The following is an 18,588-nucleotide window of genomic DNA, read 5'->3' on the forward strand; positions in this document are numbered from 1 at the left end:
CTCAAATCAATAGAATTAGAAATGAAAAAGGAGAAGTAACAACTGACACTGCAGAAATAAAAAAAATCATAAGAGATTACTACAAGCAACTCTATGCCAATAAAATGGACAATCTGGAAGAAATGGACAAATTCTTAGAAATGCACAACCTGCCAAGACTGAATCAGGAAGAAATAGAAAATATGAACAGACCAATCACAAGCACTGAAATTGAAACTGTCATTAAAAATCTTCCAACAAACAAAAGCCCAGGACCAGATGGCTTCACAGGTGAATTCTATCAAACGTTTAGAGAAGAGCTAACACCTATCCTTCTCAAACTCTTCCAAAATATAGCAGAGGGAGGAACACTCCCAAATTCCTTCTACGAGGCCACCATCACCTTGATACCAAAACCAGACAAGGATGTCACAAAGAAAGAAAACTACAGGCCAATATCACTGATGAACATAGATGCAAAAATCCTCAACAAAATACTAGCAAACAGAATCCAACAGCACATTAAAAGGATCATACACCATGATCAAGTGGGGTTTATACCAGGAATGCAAGGATTCTTCAATATACGCAAATCTATCAATGTGATAAACCATATTAACAAATTGAAGGAGAAAAACCATATGATTATCTCACTAGATGCAGAGAAAGCTTTCGACAAAATTCAACACCCATTTATGCTAAAAACCCTGCAGAAAATAGGCCTAGAGGGAACTTTCCTCAACATAATAAAGGCCATATATGACAAGCCCACAGCAAACATCATCCTCAATGGTGAAAAACTGAAAGCATTTCCACTAAGATCAGGAACAAGACAAGGTTGCCCACTCTCACCACTCTTATTCAACATAGTTTTGGAAGTTTTAGCCACAGCAATCAGAGAAGAAAAGGAAATAAAAGGAATCCAAATCGGAAAAGAAGAAGTAAAGCTGTCACTGTTTGCAGATGACATGATACTATACATAGAGAATCCTAAAGATGCTACCAGAAAACTACTAGAGCTAATCAATGAATTTGGTAAAGTAGCAGGATACAAAGTTAATGCACAGAAATCTCTGGCATTCCTATATACTAATGATGAAAAATCTGAAAGTGAAATCAAGAAAACACTCCCATTTACCACTGCAACAAAAAGAATAAAATATCTAGGAATAAACCTACCTAAGGAGACGAAAGACCTGTATGCAGAAAATTATAAGACACTGATGAAAGAAATTAAAGATGATACAAATAGATGGAGAGATATACCATGTTCTTGGATGGGAAGAATCAACATTGTGAAAATGACTCTACTACCCAAAGCAATCTACAGATTCAATGCAATCCCTATCAAACTACCACTGGCATTTTTCACAGAACTAGAACAAAAACTTTCACAATTTGTATGGAAACACAAAAGACCCCGAATAGCCAAAGCAATCTTGAGAACGAAAAAAGGAGCTGGAGGAATCAGGCTCCCTGACTTCAGACTATACTACAAAGCTACAGTAATCAAGACAGTATGGTACTGGCACAAAAACAGAAATATAGATCAATGGAACAGGATAGAAAGCCCAGCAATAAACCCACGCACATATGGACACCTTATCTTTGATAAAGGTGGCAGGAATGTACAGTGGAGAAAGGACAGCCTCTTCAATAAATGGTGCTGGGAAAACTGGACAGGTACATGTAAAAGTATGAGATTAGATCACTCCCTAACACCATACACAAAAATAAGCTCAAAATGGATTAAAGACCTAAATGTAAGGCCAGAAACTATCAAACTCTTAGAGGAAAACATAGGCAGAACACTCTATGACATAAATCACAGCAAGATCCTTTCTGACCCACCTCCTAGAGTAATGGAAATAAAAACAAAAATAAACAAATGGGACCTAATGAAACTTCAAAGCTTTTGCACAGCAAAGGAAACCATAATCAAGACCAAAAGACAACCCTCAGAATGGGAGAAAATATTTGCAAATGAAGCAACTGACAAAGGATTAATCTCCAAAATTTACAAGCAGCTCATGCAGCTCAATAACAAAAAAACAAACAACCCAATCCAAAAATGGGCAGAAGACCTAAATAGACATTTCTCCAAAGAAGATATACAGAATGCCAACAAACACATGAAAGAATGCTCAACATCATTAATCATTAGAGAAATGCAAATCAAAACTACAATGAGATATCATCTCACACCAGTCAGAATGGCCATCATCAAAAAATCTAGAAACAATAAATGCTGGAGAGGGTGTGGAGAAAAGGGAACACTCTTGCACTGCTGGTGGGAATGTGAATTGGTTCAGCCACTATGGAGAACAGTATGGAGGTTCCTTAAAAAACTACAAATAGAATTACCATATGACCCAGCAATCCCACTACTGGGCATATACCCTGAGAAAACCAAAATTCAAAAAGAGTCATGTACCAAAATGTTCATTGCAGCTCTATTTACAATTGCCCGGAGATGGAAACAACCTAAGCGCCCATCATCGGATGAATGGATAAAGAAGATGTGGCACATATATACAATGGAATATTACTCAGCCTTAAAAAGAAATGAAATTGAGCTATTTGTAATGAGATGGATAGACCTAGAGTCTGTCATACAGAGTGAAGTAAGTCAGAAAGAAAAAGACAAATACCGTATGCTAACGCATATATATGGAATTTAAGGGGAAAAAAAATGTCATGAAGAACCTAGGGGTAAGACAGGAATAAAGACGCAGACCTACTGGAGAACGGACTTGAGGATATGGGGAGGGGGAAGGGTGAGCTTTGACAGGGCGAGAGAGAGTCATGGACATATACACACTAACAAACGTAGTAAGGTAGATAGCTAGGGGGAAGCAGCCGCAAGGCACAGGGATATTAGCTCGGTGCTTTGTGACAGCCTGGAGGGGTGGGATAGGGAGAGTGGGAGGGGGGGAGACGCAAGAGGGAAGACATATGGGAACATATGTATATGTATAACTGATTCACTTTGTTATAAAGCAGAAACTAACACACAATTGTAAAGCAATTATACCCCAATAAAGATGTTTAAAAAAAAAAAAATTAAATACAAAGAAAACATATTAAAAGCAGCAAGGGAAAAACAACAAATAACACACAAGGGAATCACCATAAGGTTAACAGCTGATCTTTCAGCAGAAACTCTGCAAGCCAGAAGGGACTGGCAGGACATATTTAAAGTGATAAAGGAGAAAAACCTGCAACCAAGATTACTGTACCCAGCAAGGATCTCATTCAGATTTGATGGAGAAATTAAAACCTTTACAGACAAGCAAAAGCTGAGAGAGTTCAGCACCACCAAACCAGCTTTACAACAACTGCTAAAGGAACTACTCTAGGCAAGAAACACAGGAGAAGGAAAAGACCTACAATACCGAACCCAAAACGATTAAGAAAATGGGAATAGGAACATACATATTGATAATTACCTTAAATGTAAATGGACTAAATGCTCCCACCAAAAGACACAGATTGGCTGAATGGATACAAAAACAAGACCCATATATTTGCTGTCTACAAGAGACCCACTTGAGACCTAGAGACACATACAGACTGAAAGTAAGGGGATGGAAAAAGATATTTCATGCAAATGGAAACCAAAAGAAAGCTGGAGTAGCAATTCTCATATCAGACAAAATAGACTTTAAAATAAACACTATTAGAAGTGACAGGGATTCCCTGGTGGTGCAGTGGTTGAGAGTCCGCCTGCCGATGCAGGGGTCACGGGTTTGTGCCCCAGTCCGGGAAGATCCCACATGCCGCGGAGCGGCTAGGCCCGTGAGCCATGGCCGCTGAGCCTACGCGTCCGGAGCCTGTGCTCTGCTACGGGAGAGGCCACAACAGTGAGAGGCCCGTGTACCGCAAAAAAAAAAAAAAAAAAAAAAAAAAAAAAAAAGAAGAAGAGACAAAGAAGGACACTACATAATGATCAAGGGATCGATCTAAGAAGAAGATATAACAATTGTAAATATTTATGCACCAAACATAGGAGCACCTCAATACATAAGGCAAATACTAACAGCCATAAAAGGGGAAATCGACAGTAACACATTCATAGTAGGGGACTTTAACACCCCACTTTCACCAATGGACAGGTCATCCAAAATGAAAATAAATAAGGAAACACAAGCTTTAAATGATACATTAAACAAGATGGACTTAATTGATGTTTATAGGACATTCAATCTGAAAACAACAGAATACACATTTTTCTCAAGTGCTCATGGAACATTCTCCAGGATAGATCATATCTTGGGTCACAAATCAAGCCTTGGTAAATTTAAGAAAATTAAAATTGTATCAAGAGTCTTTTCTGACCACAACGCTATGAGACTAGATATCAGTTACAGGAAAAGATCTGTAAGAAATACAAACACATGGAGGCTAAACAATACACTACTTAATAATGAAGTGATCACTGAAGAAATCAAAGAGGACTTCTGTGCTTCTGGAGCCTGTGCTCCGCAACGGGAGAGGCCACAACAGTGAGAGGCTGTGTACCGCAAAAAAAAAAAAAAAAAATGAGTCATGTACCAAAATGTTCATTGCAGCTCATTTACAATAGCCCGGAGATGGAAACAACCTAAGTGTCCATCATCGGCTGAATGGATAAAGAAGATGTGGCACATATATACAATGGAATATTACTCAGCCATAAAAAGAAATGAAATTGAGCTATTTGTAATGAGGTAGAGTCTGTCATACAGAGTGAAATAAGTCAGAAAGAGAAAGACAAATACCGTATGCTAACACATATATATCGAATTTAAGAAAAAAAAGTATCATGAAGAACGTAGGGGTAAGACAGGAATAAAGACACAGACCTACTAGAGAATGGACTTGAAGATATGGGGAGGGGGAAGGGTAAGCTGTGACAAAGTGAGAGAGAGGCACGGACATGTATACACTACCAAACATAACGTAGATAGCTAGTGGGAAGCAGCCGCATAGCACAGGGAGATCAGCTCGGTGCTTTGTGACCGCCTGGAGGGGTGGGATAGGGAGGGTGGGAGGGAGGGAGACACACGAGGGAAGAGATATGGGAACATATGTATGTGTATAACTGATTCACTTTGTTATAAAGCAGAAACTAACACACCATTGTAAAAAAAAAAAAGAATGACAGAGATTAAAAAGTATGCCAAAACTCCAGGTAGGGAAGAGTGTGCAAAAGAGGGCATTTACTGTTGGCAAATTTTAAAACCTGTATCCCTTTGACGAACCAATTTTATTCATATGGCTTTATCCTAAGGAAACAGACTAATGTTCCCAGCATTATCCTGGTCACTGATTTTTTTTTTTCTTAGAAAATAGGGTGCATTATAAAGTTGGGCCAAAGTCACTGTGCCCCTTTCCTGTGACATTTGTATTTCCGAAATCAGTGACAAGTAATATGAGATTAAAATGCACTGGGATCAAGGCTCTTTCTTAAAAAACCCTTCCTCACTTAACCTCTTAGGGGAAATTCTGCTTTTTTACTCAAATAAAGCAAGGGCTATTCACAATGGGTTTCCTCCAGAGACAGACATTATAATTAAATATCACCATGGTCTCACAGTGTCTGGTCTGGGGAGAGTATAAATATACAACCAGATTCAGAATAAATGTCCCCCCTCTTTTCCATTCAAACCTGTAGAGGTTGTTCTAATAAGTGTTTGAGAATTAAAACTAGATGAAACCATTTGGCTATTCCTTGCCTTTTGTGATCTAAAATCCTCATTTCATTGTAGCTAAAGGAGTATCTGTCCACAGAGTTGTCATCATCCACCTACCTATCTACTTACTAGTCCTCTGAATTCAAACAGACTTTCTACATGGCCTGAAAAATACTCCAAAATACTGTGTATCTCCTTAGGATAAATTCCCATAAATGAAAATAGTGATTTAAAGGGGACCTTAATTTTTAAACTATCCTTATAAAGAAAAAACTTATCGAGTGACTAAGTGGACAAAATATTTTAGCTATAAAGAAATAAAAATCAGGCTGTCTTCAAACTTTTCTAACAGTTAATTTCATAATAAACTTGAAGGAGTATCTATCCTATGTCTCATTTAATCAACTTTCATGTGTGATGGCAAGTGGAAGACCATCTTAGATATCAAGATGTCTAAAGACATACTATTCATGAATTTTTTTAAGAGAAATGTTTGAATGTATATTGCAACTGACAAAGAGATTAGCAAAATAAAGATTCCAAAAATAGTATAGTCAAGGTAAAAAATAAAGACTGGTGAGCACTGAAATTAGTTAAAATTGAGACAGTTTTAAGTAACTTTTACAAATGCAATCATTAGGATAATGATTAAGATCTTAATTTTAAAATATTCTCAAAAATGAACATGCACAACCACATATTTATGTATGTGTATAGATTTAGATATGATAGGTAAATGGAATAGCAAATATTTAAATAGAAATGTTGACTATAATGATAACAAGAGGTTGAAGAAAGAAACAGAATTAAAAGTGTTCTAGATAGTCTATCTCAAATATGGGGCATTCACATTAATGCCCCATATTAATTCACAAATTAATAACTATTTTATTTTTGACTCAGAAGTTAAAGAATGCTTTTGAACAACATAAAGGATACTATTATGAGAATATAAAACATGATCCTCTAAGTCACTGGAAAACACAAAAATGAAGTCTCTATACTGAAAGTTAGAAAACCAAGGAAAAGCATGTATATTTTTAAAGAAAGCATATAAAACAAGTTGGCAGAAGTAAATCAATCATATCAGCTATTAAAACAAGTATGAATAAGTTAACCTCCTGTACTGAGATTGGAAAGACAGATAGGTAGATGTGTGTGTGTGTGTGTGTGACATTGATTTGAAAAACAATTTGTGAAAGAAAAATTTTTAAAAAGGTGAACATAAAAATGCAACACAAATGAAAACAAAAGGAAAGCAGGGGTTGCAAAATACCAACTGAAGTAAAATTCAAAACATAAAGCACTGAATGGGAAAAAAAGTTCATTTTATATTGATAAAACATAAGATCCTTAGTATAGTAAATAATTTATTTAATTATTAAATAATTATCAGGCAAAATATAAATAACCGGTTTATTGAACCCACCAAACTCTGAGAGATATGGATAACAAATTTTTTTCTTCCAGTCACTGCCTTCAGTCATGCCCTGTTGAACCTGTCTTCTCAATCCATTTAATAACATTTCTGGTAGTTTCCACAGTTGGTCATTTTCAGTGATTATTAGATGGCACATATTCCAATTAAAAACTCTAAAACTCATTTCCTCCCTCCCCTCCAGATCTTACTTGACCTTCAGACCAAGGAACCTGCAGAGGGGAGGAGGTATGGTCTTTTGTTCTTGTAACCCCCTCCCTCTCTTCTAGTTCTGGCTTTTATGTGATGTAAAGCCTGAGAAAAGGAAATAGGAGAAATAGCAGGGGTTCTTTCACATAATTGGCTGCCTAGATGATATTTTTTTTTCTCCAAATGCTTCCCTAGTAAACACTGCCTGACAATTAACATTTTCTGTTAGACAGGTACTCAAAAGAGAGAGAAACAGAGAGTGTGTGTGTGTCAAGCTCTCTTACAGGGCACATTATCAGTTTTGTAGGGAGTTTCACAGAAGGTCCTTCCTAATACGCAATTTTTTAACAGTTGGACTTGTCCTCTTCCACTTTCAACCCCAGATCTAATCCCCCAAAATATATTTCATAGACTTTGCTGCTGGGGTCCTGTAATCTGGTGGTTATCCCTTTTGAACTATGGCTCAAGGTCAACTAATTTCTTCAATGCCCCCTTGACCCAGGGAAATCCATTTCCTTGCCACATCAAACATAGGGAATTCAAGGTGTTGTCCCCACTCCTTGGCCTGACATTGTTCCCCTATTCCCTTTTTCTCCATGCTTACGTAAGTACAATATCACTAGATAAGCAAGTGTCCAAATGGGAATGAGATATTAATATACTTTGCATGTAGGTACAATCAATTGCCACAAATAATCCTCGGGAACCTCCCTTCAGTGGCTTGGGGATGGGAGAAGCACTTCCCCCTTTCCTTATGGAAAAGACAGGGAAAAGTTACAGCACACCTCAACAGGCTAATGGCTCAGTACTCCAAAAACAAAATCTGCCCATTGCACAAACAACTTTTTATATTATATTTATATATTTATATTCCAGGAAAGGAAAGCAGCAGAATCCAGTGGTGATGACCATAGATAGCAAAGCCAGATTGATTGCTTCTTAATCAGTCTTGGAGGGAGTATCTGGCCCCTGACTTCTGTGGCTTTATTTAAGAATGTGGAGTACTTGACAAATTTCTGTTCTCAGCTTTGGAACCTAACTCTCCAGGTTCAGGGAAATATGAAGTCCCATACAGTATTCTATTATATAGACATAAAAGAAAAATGAAATGGAGATGTAATGGTTATCAATGAAACGAAAATACCTAGAAAATAAATAGTGGTTCTTTTAACTTTTCTCAATTTTCATTAACTGAATTGACAAAACTTAATTTAGAATAATAGAGATCTAAATACTGCAGTTAATAATATTGATTTAAGAGTAATCTATGGACTATTCTAACTAAGAAACTAAGATTATACTATATTACTGTGCCCATAGGTTTTTAAGCTGATCTTATATCAAGCCACAAATAAAAGCTCAAAAAATTCCACAAAGTATTCATTATACATGTTCCAATAATATCTCTAGTTCAATGAAACAAAATTAATAACTAGGGGATAAAAACAATAACAACAACAAAACACTAAAACCACATGAAAAAAATTTTAAATTACCCTAATAACATTTAGGTAAAAACAAGAATCAAAACTTCAGTCACAAACCAAACTGAAATTATTGATTTCAGTCTTGGTCCACAGAGTTTATACTTCAATTACACTTTTGGCCTCCACACTTAACAGTGACAGAAACTATAAAGAACAAAAGTCAGCATACTATGTTCTACAGGTAAATTCTGATCCACCAAACTTCTTTTTAATAAATAAGGTTTTATAGGAACATAGCCACATCCACTCATTTTTGCTTTTTCCATGTTTACTTTCATGCTAATCGCATTGAGTAGTTATGACAGAGACCATTTGGCCTGAAAAGCCTAAAATATTCACTATCTGGCCCTTACGGAATAAATTTGTGAGCCCTGATAGAGGAAACAAAAAAGGATAAATTCATGATCAAAACAAGATAAACATTTTCATGGGATATATATATATATATATATAAAACAAGCATTAACTTGAAGGAAAAAACAGTAAAAACGGTAGCAACTTCCCATTATATTCAGTAAATGCCAAAAGACAATGGAACAATGACTTTAAAATGCTACAAGCAAAAAATGCCTGTCATCTTAGATATAAATGCTGAAAATACATCCTTCAAAAATGAAGGTGGGGCAGCCACTTTGGAAAACAGTCTGGCAGCTCCTCAAAAAAAGTTAAAGATAGAGTTAACAACTGACTTGGCAATTACACTCCTAGGTATATACCCAATAGAAATGGGAACATGTTCACATAAAAACTTTTAAACCAGTGTTCTTAGCAGAATTATTCACAAAAGCCAAAGGTTAAAACATCCCAAATGTCCATTCACTGATAAGTGGATAAACAAAATGTAGGATAACCATATGCTGGAATACTAGTTGACCATAAAAAAGAATGCAGTACTGATGCATGGTACAACATGGATGAACCTTGAAAATATTATGCTAAGTGAAAGAATCCAGACCAAAAAAATCACGTATTATATGATTCCATCAATACGAAAGGTCTAGAACAGGCAAATTTATAGAAATGAAGTAGATTAGCGGTTGCCAGAGGGATGAGGTGAGGCTGAAATGAGGAGTGACCACTAATGGGTATGGAGTTCCTTTTTGGGTCAATGGAAGTATTCTGTAATGTGACAGTGGCAATGACTGTACAACTCTGTGAATATATTAAAAGCCACATAATTGTACACTTTAAAGGAGTAAATCTTAGGTATGTGAATTATATGTCAATAAAGATGTTACCAAAAAAATTAAGATGGGGACTTCTGTTTTCATTTAGAGCACAGAAAACTGGAAAGATCAATGCTTCCACACTAATAATGATGAAAAGCCAAATAACCTTCAAAATCATAAGTTATCCTGAGTTCACTAAAAGACCTGAATTCACAAGGCAAGCCATCAAGTAAATAAAATTCCAAAGACTGACATGTCCTGCCAAAGAGGGATGGGATACATGAACTGTCTCACCTTTAACAGAGCATGGGAAAAAGAAGTAGCCAACATACAGGCAGTTAAGAAGAAATCAGTTCCTAAAGGCCAATTGTGGACTACACTTTGTAATAGCAGGGTTCCTTGAACACAAGAGTAGGTGTATAGCAGACTAGTGAATTTTTTATGTTCATCTTTACACATTTTCACATTGTTTGAATATTCATAATGAAAAATGTTTTCTTTTGATTATAAAACAAATACAATGGAAGTTACTGGTTTATTGAAGAGGGAGGGTGGGAATCTTCAAATGATATGAATAGGAAAATCACAGAAGAGAAAACTGGATGCCCTCTAAACACAAATAGTGTATAAACACTATTAATAAAGGAGATGCAAAATACAAAGATAATGAAATATCATTTCATATCTGTACAGTAACAAAATATTTGTATAAACTCCCTGTACCATTTGTTGGTAAGGATGTGAGAAAATAGGGAAGGGAACTCTCATACTCTTCTGACAATAGTATAAATTGTTATTACCACATTCTAGAAAAAACTTTTGAAGTTGAACATGGTTATACCTAAGGAAGCTTCAAATTCACATCTCAAAATATAGCCTAGAGAAATTCTTATACAAGTGTACATGGGGTAAAATAAGAGTGTACATTTGAGAAATAAGAACATCAATCAATAAACTGGGATAGAACAAACAACCGAATCCAAAAATGGGCAGAAGACCTAAATAGACATTTCTCCAAAGAAGATATACAGATTGACAACAAACACATGAAAGGATGCTCAACATCACTAATCATTAGAGAAATGCAAATCAAAACTACAGTGAGGTGTCACCTCACACCAGTCAGAATGGCCATCATCAAAAAATCTACAAACAATAAATGCTGGAGAGGGTATGGAGAAAAGGGAACCCTCTTGCACTGTTGGTGGGAATGTAAATTGATACAGCCACTATGGAGAACAGTATGGAGGTTCCTTAAAAAACTACAAATAGAACTACCGTACGACCCAGCAATCCCACTACTGGGCATATACCCTGAGAAAACCATGATTCAAAAAGAGTCATGAACCAAAATGTTCATTGCAGCTCTAGTTACAATAGCCAGGTCATGGAAGCAACCTAAGTGTCCATCAACAGATGAATGGATAAAGAAGATGTGGCACATATATACAATGGAATATTACTCAGCCATAAAAAGAAACAAAATTGAGTTATTGGTAGTGAGGTGGATGGACCTAGAGTCTGTCATACAGAGTGAAGTGAGTGAGAAAAAGAAAAACAAATACTGTATGCTAACACATATATATGGAATCTAAAAAAAAAACAAGGTTCTGAAAAACCTAGGGGCAGGACAGGAATAAAGATGCAGATGTAGAGAATGGACTTGAGGACATGGGGAGGGGGAAGGGTAAGCTGGGATGAAGTGAGAGAGTGGCATGGACATTTACACACTACCAAATGTAAAACAGATAGCTAGTGGGAAGCAGCCGCATAGCACAGGGAGATCAGCTCTGTGCTTTGTGACCGCCTAAAGGGGTGCGATAGGGAGGGTGGGAGAGAGACGCAAGAGGGAGGAGATATGGGGATAAATGTATATGTATAACTGATTCACTTTGTTATAAAGCAGAAACTAACACACCATTGTAAAGCAATTATACCCCAATAAAGATGTTTAAAAAAATGAATTAGAGAAACAACTCTCAAAAACATAAGATAAAATGAAAAAAAGCAAGTTGCTGAATCATATCTATAGAATGATAAAAATTATATAAAGTTATAGAAACCTATAAAAGAATTATACATTGCACCTGGATAAATACATAGTAAATGTATGAAACCATGCATGTGAAAGATGAACATGAAGGTCATACTAAAGGGAGGAATAAGAGGGAGATTAACTTTAGGCAGGGTTAAATGGGGGGCTTCATTTAATCTCTACAGTGTAATTTCTTTAAAAAGTTTTAATTGAAGCAAGTATGGAATAATGATAAAATGTTACAAACTGTTGTGTTTGCTACTGTATTCTTTCTGAGACTGTCCATGTATTTGAAATACTTAATACTAAAATTTAAATGAATATAACTACAACAAAAATTCTAAACTCATGAGATTTGGCCCAAATCTGGTTGCAAATGAAAAAAATTTAATTTTCAATGCCTCCAATATAAAATTTAAAAGCTGAACAAAAATACATCCAACTCAAGAAAACAGAAAATAATCAATAAAATCACTCCTTGGGGAGTAAGAGAAAAAATTAATGAAAATAATTAGAGAAATTCTTAAATTAGAAATTAGAAAAATATGGCAACATTCATAAACATATGCAAGTTTTTTTCTCTAAAAAGGGGGAAAACTTAGCATGCATAATAAAGAAAATAAAAACATAAAGAAAGCAGATCACAGCAAAGAACATTAAGAATTAGAGGTGATAAAAAAATAAAGTAAAATTTAAAAAGTAAATTATATGCTAATAAATTAATAAACTTGGAAAGTAGGTAATTTTCTAACCAAATAAAACTGACTTAAATAGATTCAATTTAATTAAGAAAGCTCAATATACTAATATCAGTTGATGTAGTTATATGTTATAGCACAATCTCCATACTAGTTGCCAGAATTGATTTAAATTAATTTAATCCATCCCTTTACTTTTAAACTACTTCAGAAATTACAACATTTCAGGAAAGTTTATTTTGCAAAGCTATCAGAACCCTGAGCCCAACACCTAAGAAAGAGAGCCCAAAATAGAACAACAAGTCAATCTCAACTATAAATAGAATTAATCAAATCATAAATATGAAGGAAATTACTGTAACTGAGTTGGATTTTTTCCCAGGACTGTGAGAATAATTTGCTATTTTAAAATTGAATACATATTTTACCATAGCAATTGAAGTAATTGAAGATAAGCCAACAACTCAAACTATGTAGTTTCCTCAATAGGTACAGAACAAATATTTGATAAAACTTGATATTGATTGCTAGTGAAAAAATCTTAATAACCTAAGCGGAAAAACATACTTAACACAATAAACAGTACTTGTCTCAGACCAACAATAAATATTGAACATAACAGTGAAATAAGTGTATCAGAATTATCTGGCAATCTTTTTACCGTGACGATTCCTGAGGTTCAGCAATTCTAATTAAGGAATTTGCATCTGTAAAAATTTCCCTGATTATTCCAAGGAAGATTGTGGAACACACAGTGAGGAACACTACATTACAGGTCCCATTAAAGTGAACAATAAGAGTATGCCAGCTATTACCCACAATGATTCAGCATTTTCTGAAAAATCTCGTCAAAGTATTATGAAAAAAATGTAAATAAAATATCCAAAGGTAGAAATAATTTTAGATATAATAATCTTATTCAGACAAAAAGAGAACATATGAAAATTTATCAGAAATAATCTAAACATCACTGGACCAAAATGTCAGAGTGATTATACAGTAAAACTTCCCATTTCTCTCCATACAGACAGGAATTATAGATAAATGTTCCTAAAAAGTAAAAAAAGGCATGTCTGAAAATAAGGACAAGACATTCTGAAGACTAGAAATTACTGCATAATTTTTTCAAAAAGTAATGCAAAATAATGTATGATTTTTAAAAATTGAGGAAACTTCCCAAGGGAATAGTAGAAACAAAGACATGTGGCATATACACGGCTGGAGTGGGATTAAGGGTTATGGCCTCAAAACCCTTAGGTACATGGAGGTCAATACTGTGCACACTGGACAGGATGAGGACAACTACTGGATTGCTTACCATGAACAGCTCTACCCACGAGCCCAGAGTCTCAACTACAAATGAACAATTTGACTTTTACAAAGAACAAGAGCTCTCTCTACCAAGTAAACAGTGTATACAGGTCCAGTGTTCAAGACAAAAAACTGAGCAAAATGTCAAGGCAAAGTCAACTTCAAAGTTATAACTACTAGGCAGAGACCAGGGAAATGAAGATATAATATTATGGGGTCATTAACATTTTCTAAGAAACACCCTGAAGAAACTGACAATGGAACATAAGCTGAGAAATACAGATTTAAAACTATGTAATAAAGAATTGGAACCAAGATTGCAGAGTAGAAGGACGTGCGCTCACTCTCTCTGGTGAGAGCACCAGAATCACAACTAGCTGCTGGACAATCATTGATAGCAGGACACTGTAACTCACCAAAAATGATACCCCACGTCCAAGGACAAAGGAGAGGCCACAGTGAGACAGTAGGAGGGGCACAATCACAGTAAAATCAAGTCCCAAAACTGCTGGGTGGGTGACTCACAGACTGGAGAACACTTTCACCACAGAAGTTCACCCACTGGAGTGAAGTTTTGGAGCCCCACGTCAGGCTTCCCAACCTGGGGGTTGAGCAACAGGAGGAGGAATTCCTAGAGAATCAGACTTTGAAGGCTATTGGGATTTGATTGCAGGACTTCAGCAGAATGGGGGGAAACAGAGACTCCACTTTTAGGAGGCACACACAAAGTGGTGTGCACATCGGGACGCAGGGGAAGAAGCAGTGACCCCAGGGAAGACTGAACCAGACCTACCTGCTAGTGTTGCAGGGACTCCTGCAGAGGTTGGGGGGGGGGGGCTGTGGCTCACCATAGGGACAAGGACACTGGCTGCAGAAGTTCTGGGAAGTACTCCTTGGTGTGAGTCCTCCCAGAGTCTGTCATTAGCCCCACCAAAGAGCCCAGGTAGGCTCCAGTGTTGGGCTGCCTCAGGCCAAGCAACCAAAAGGGAGGGCACCCAGCCCCACCCATCAACAGTCAAGTGGATTAAAGTTTAACTGAGCTCCGCCCACCAGAGCAACAGTCAGCTCTACCCACCAACAGTCCCTCCCATCAGGAAACATGCATAAGCCTCTTAGATAGCCTCATCCACTAGAGGGCAGACAGCAAAAGCAAGCAGAACTACAATCCTGCAGCCTGTGAAACAAAAACCACATTCACAGAAAGTTAGACAAGATGAAAAGGCAGAGGGCTATGTATCAGATGAAGGAACAAGAAAACACCCCAGAAAAACAACTAAATGAAGTGGAGATACTCAACTTTCCAGAAAAAGAATTCAGAATAATGTTAGTGAAGATGATCCAGGACCTTGGAAAAAGAATGAGGGCAAAGATCGAGAAGATGCAAGAAATGTTTAACAAAGACATAGAAGAATTAAAGAAGAAACAAGCAGAGATGAACAATACAGTAACTGAAATGAGAACTATACTAGAAGGAATCAAGAGCAGAATAACAGAGGCAGAAGAACAAACAACTGACCTGGAAGACAGGTCAGAATAAAGAAAACAGAATAAAGAAAAAAGAATGAAAAAAAATGAAGACAGTCTAAGACACCTCTGGGACAACATTAAACGCAACAACATTCACATTATAGGGGTCCCAGAAGGAAAAGAGAGAGAAAGGACCAGAGAAAATATTTGAAGAGATTATAGTCGAAAACTTCCCAAACATGGGAAAGGAAATAGCCACCCAAGTCCAGGAAGCGCGGAGAGTCCTATACAGGATAAACCCAAGGAGAAACATGCCGAGACACGTAGTAATCAAATTGGCAAAACGTAAAGACAAAGAAAAATTATTAAAAGCAGGAAGGGAAAAATGACAAATAACGTACAAGGGAACTCTCATAAGGTTAACAGCTGATTTCTCAGCAGAAACTCTACAAGCCAGAAGGAAGTAGCATGATATACCTAAAGTGATGAAACGGAAGAACGTACAACAAAGATTACTCCACCTGGCAAGGATCTCATTCAGATTTGATGGAGAAATCAAAAGCTTTACAGACAAGCAAAAGCTACGAGAATTCAGGACCACCAAACCAGCTCTACAACAAATGCCAAAGGAACTTCTCAAAGTGGGAAACACAAGAGGAGAAAAGGACCTAAAAAAACAAACACAAAACAATTAAGAAAATGGTAATAGGAACATACATATCGATAATTACCCTAAATGTGAATGGATTAAAAGCACCAATCAAAAGACACAGGCTTGCTGAATGGATAGGAAAACAAGACCCATATATATGCTGTCTACAAGAGACCCACTCCAGACCTAGGGAAATATTCAGACTGAAAGTGAGGGGATGGAAAAAGTTATTCCATGCAAATGGAAAGCAACAGAAAGCTGGAGTAGCAATACTCATATCAGATAAAATAGACTTTAAAATAAAGAATGTTATAAGAGACAAAGAAGGACAGTACATAATGATCAGGGGATCAATCCAAGAAGAAGATATAACAATTATAAATATATATGCACCCAACATAGGAGCACCTCAATACATGAGGCAACTGCTAACAGCTATAAAAGAGAAAATCGAGAGTAACACAATAATAGTGGGGGACTTTAACACCTCACTTATACCAAAGGACAGATCATCCAAAATGAAAATAAATAAGGAAACAGAAGTTTTAAATGACACAATAGACCGGATACATTTAATTGATATTTATAGGACATTCCATCCAAAAACAGCAGATTACACTTTCTTCTCAAGTGCACATGGAACATTCTCCAGGATAGATCACATCTTGGATCACAAATCATGCCTCAGTAAATTTAAGAAAACAGAAATCATACCAAGCATCTTTTCTGACCACAGCGCTATGAGATTAGAAATGAATTACAGGAAGAAAAACATTAAAAACACAAACACATGGAGGCTAAACAATACGTTACTAAATAACCAAGAGATCACTGAAGAAATCAAAGAGGAAATGAGAAAATACCTAGAGACAAATGACAATGAAAACATGATGATCCAAAACCTACGGGATGCAGCAAAAGCTGCAAGTTTATAGCTATACAAGCCTACCTCAAGAAACAAGTAAAATCTCAAATACACAATCTAATGGTACACCTAAAGGAACTAGAGAAAGAAGAACAAACAAAACCCAAAGTTAGCATAAGGAAAGAAATCATAAAGATCAGAGCAGAAATAAATGAAATAGAAACAAAAAACAATAGCAAAGATCAATAAAACTAAAAGCTGGTTCTTTGAAAAGATAAACAAAATTGATAAACCATTAGCCAGACTCATCAAGAAAAAGAGGGAGATGACTCAAATCAATAAAATTAGAAATGAAAAAGGAGAAGTTACAACAGACACCGCAAAAATACAAAGCATCCTAAGAGACCACTAGAAGCAACTCTATGCCAATAAAATGGACAACCTGGAAGAAATGGACAAATTCTTAGAAAGGTATAACCTTCCAAGACAGAACCAGGAAGAAATAGAAGACATGAACAGGCCAATCATAAGCAATGAAATTGAAACTATGATTAAAAATCTTCTAAGAAACAGAAGTCCAGGACCAGATGGCTTCACAGGTGAATTCTAACAAACATTTAGAGAAGAGCTAACACCCACCCAAATCAAATTGTTCCAAAAAACTCCAGAGGAAGGAACACTCCCAAACTCATTCTATGAGGCCACCATCACCCTGATACCAAAACCAAACAAAGATACTACAAAAAAAGAAAATTACAGACCAATATCACTGATGAATATAGATGCAAAAATCCACAACAAAATACTAGCAAACAGAATCCAACAACACATTAAAAGGATCATACGCCATGATCAAGTGGGATTTATCCCAGCGATGCAAGGATTCTTCAATATATGCAAATCAATCAATGTGATACACCATATTAAGAAATTTAAGAATATAAACCATATGATCATCTCAATAGATGCAGAAAAAGCTGTTGCCAAAATTCAACACCAATTTATGATAAAAACTCTCCAGAAAGTGGGTGTAGAGGGAAGCTACCTCAACATAATAAAGGCCATATACGACAAACCCACAGCAAACATCATTCTCAATGGTGAAAAACTGAAAGCATTTCCTCTAAGATCAGGAACAAGACAAGGATGTCCACCCTCGCCACTATTATTCAACATAGTTTTGGAAGTCCTAGCCACAGCAGTCAGAGAACAAAAAGAAATAAAAGGAATACAAATTGGAAAAGAAGAAGAAAAACTGTCAATGTTTGCAGATGACAGGATACTATATATAGAGAATCCTAAAGATGGCACCAGAAAACTACTAGAGCTAATCAATGAATTTGGAAAAGTAGCAGGATGCAAAATGCACAGAAATCTCTTGCATTTCTGTACAGTAATGATAAAAATCTGAAAGAGAAATTAAGGAAACACTCCCATTTACCACTGCAACAAAAACAATAAAATAACTAGGAATAAACCTACCCAGGGAAACAAAAAACCTGTATGCAGAAAACTATAAGAAACTGATCAAAGAAATTAAAGATGATACCAACAGATGGAGAGATTTACCATGTTCCTGGATGGGAAGTATCAATATTGTGAAAATGACTAGACTACCCAAAG

The sequence above is a fragment of the Delphinapterus leucas genome, chromosome X (assembly GCF_059928025.1).
Source record: "Delphinapterus leucas isolate spDelLeu-1000000601 "Yukka" chromosome X, BTC_Dleu_Yukka2, whole genome shotgun sequence".
Classification (NCBI taxonomy): domain Eukaryota; kingdom Metazoa; phylum Chordata; class Mammalia; order Artiodactyla; family Monodontidae; genus Delphinapterus; species Delphinapterus leucas.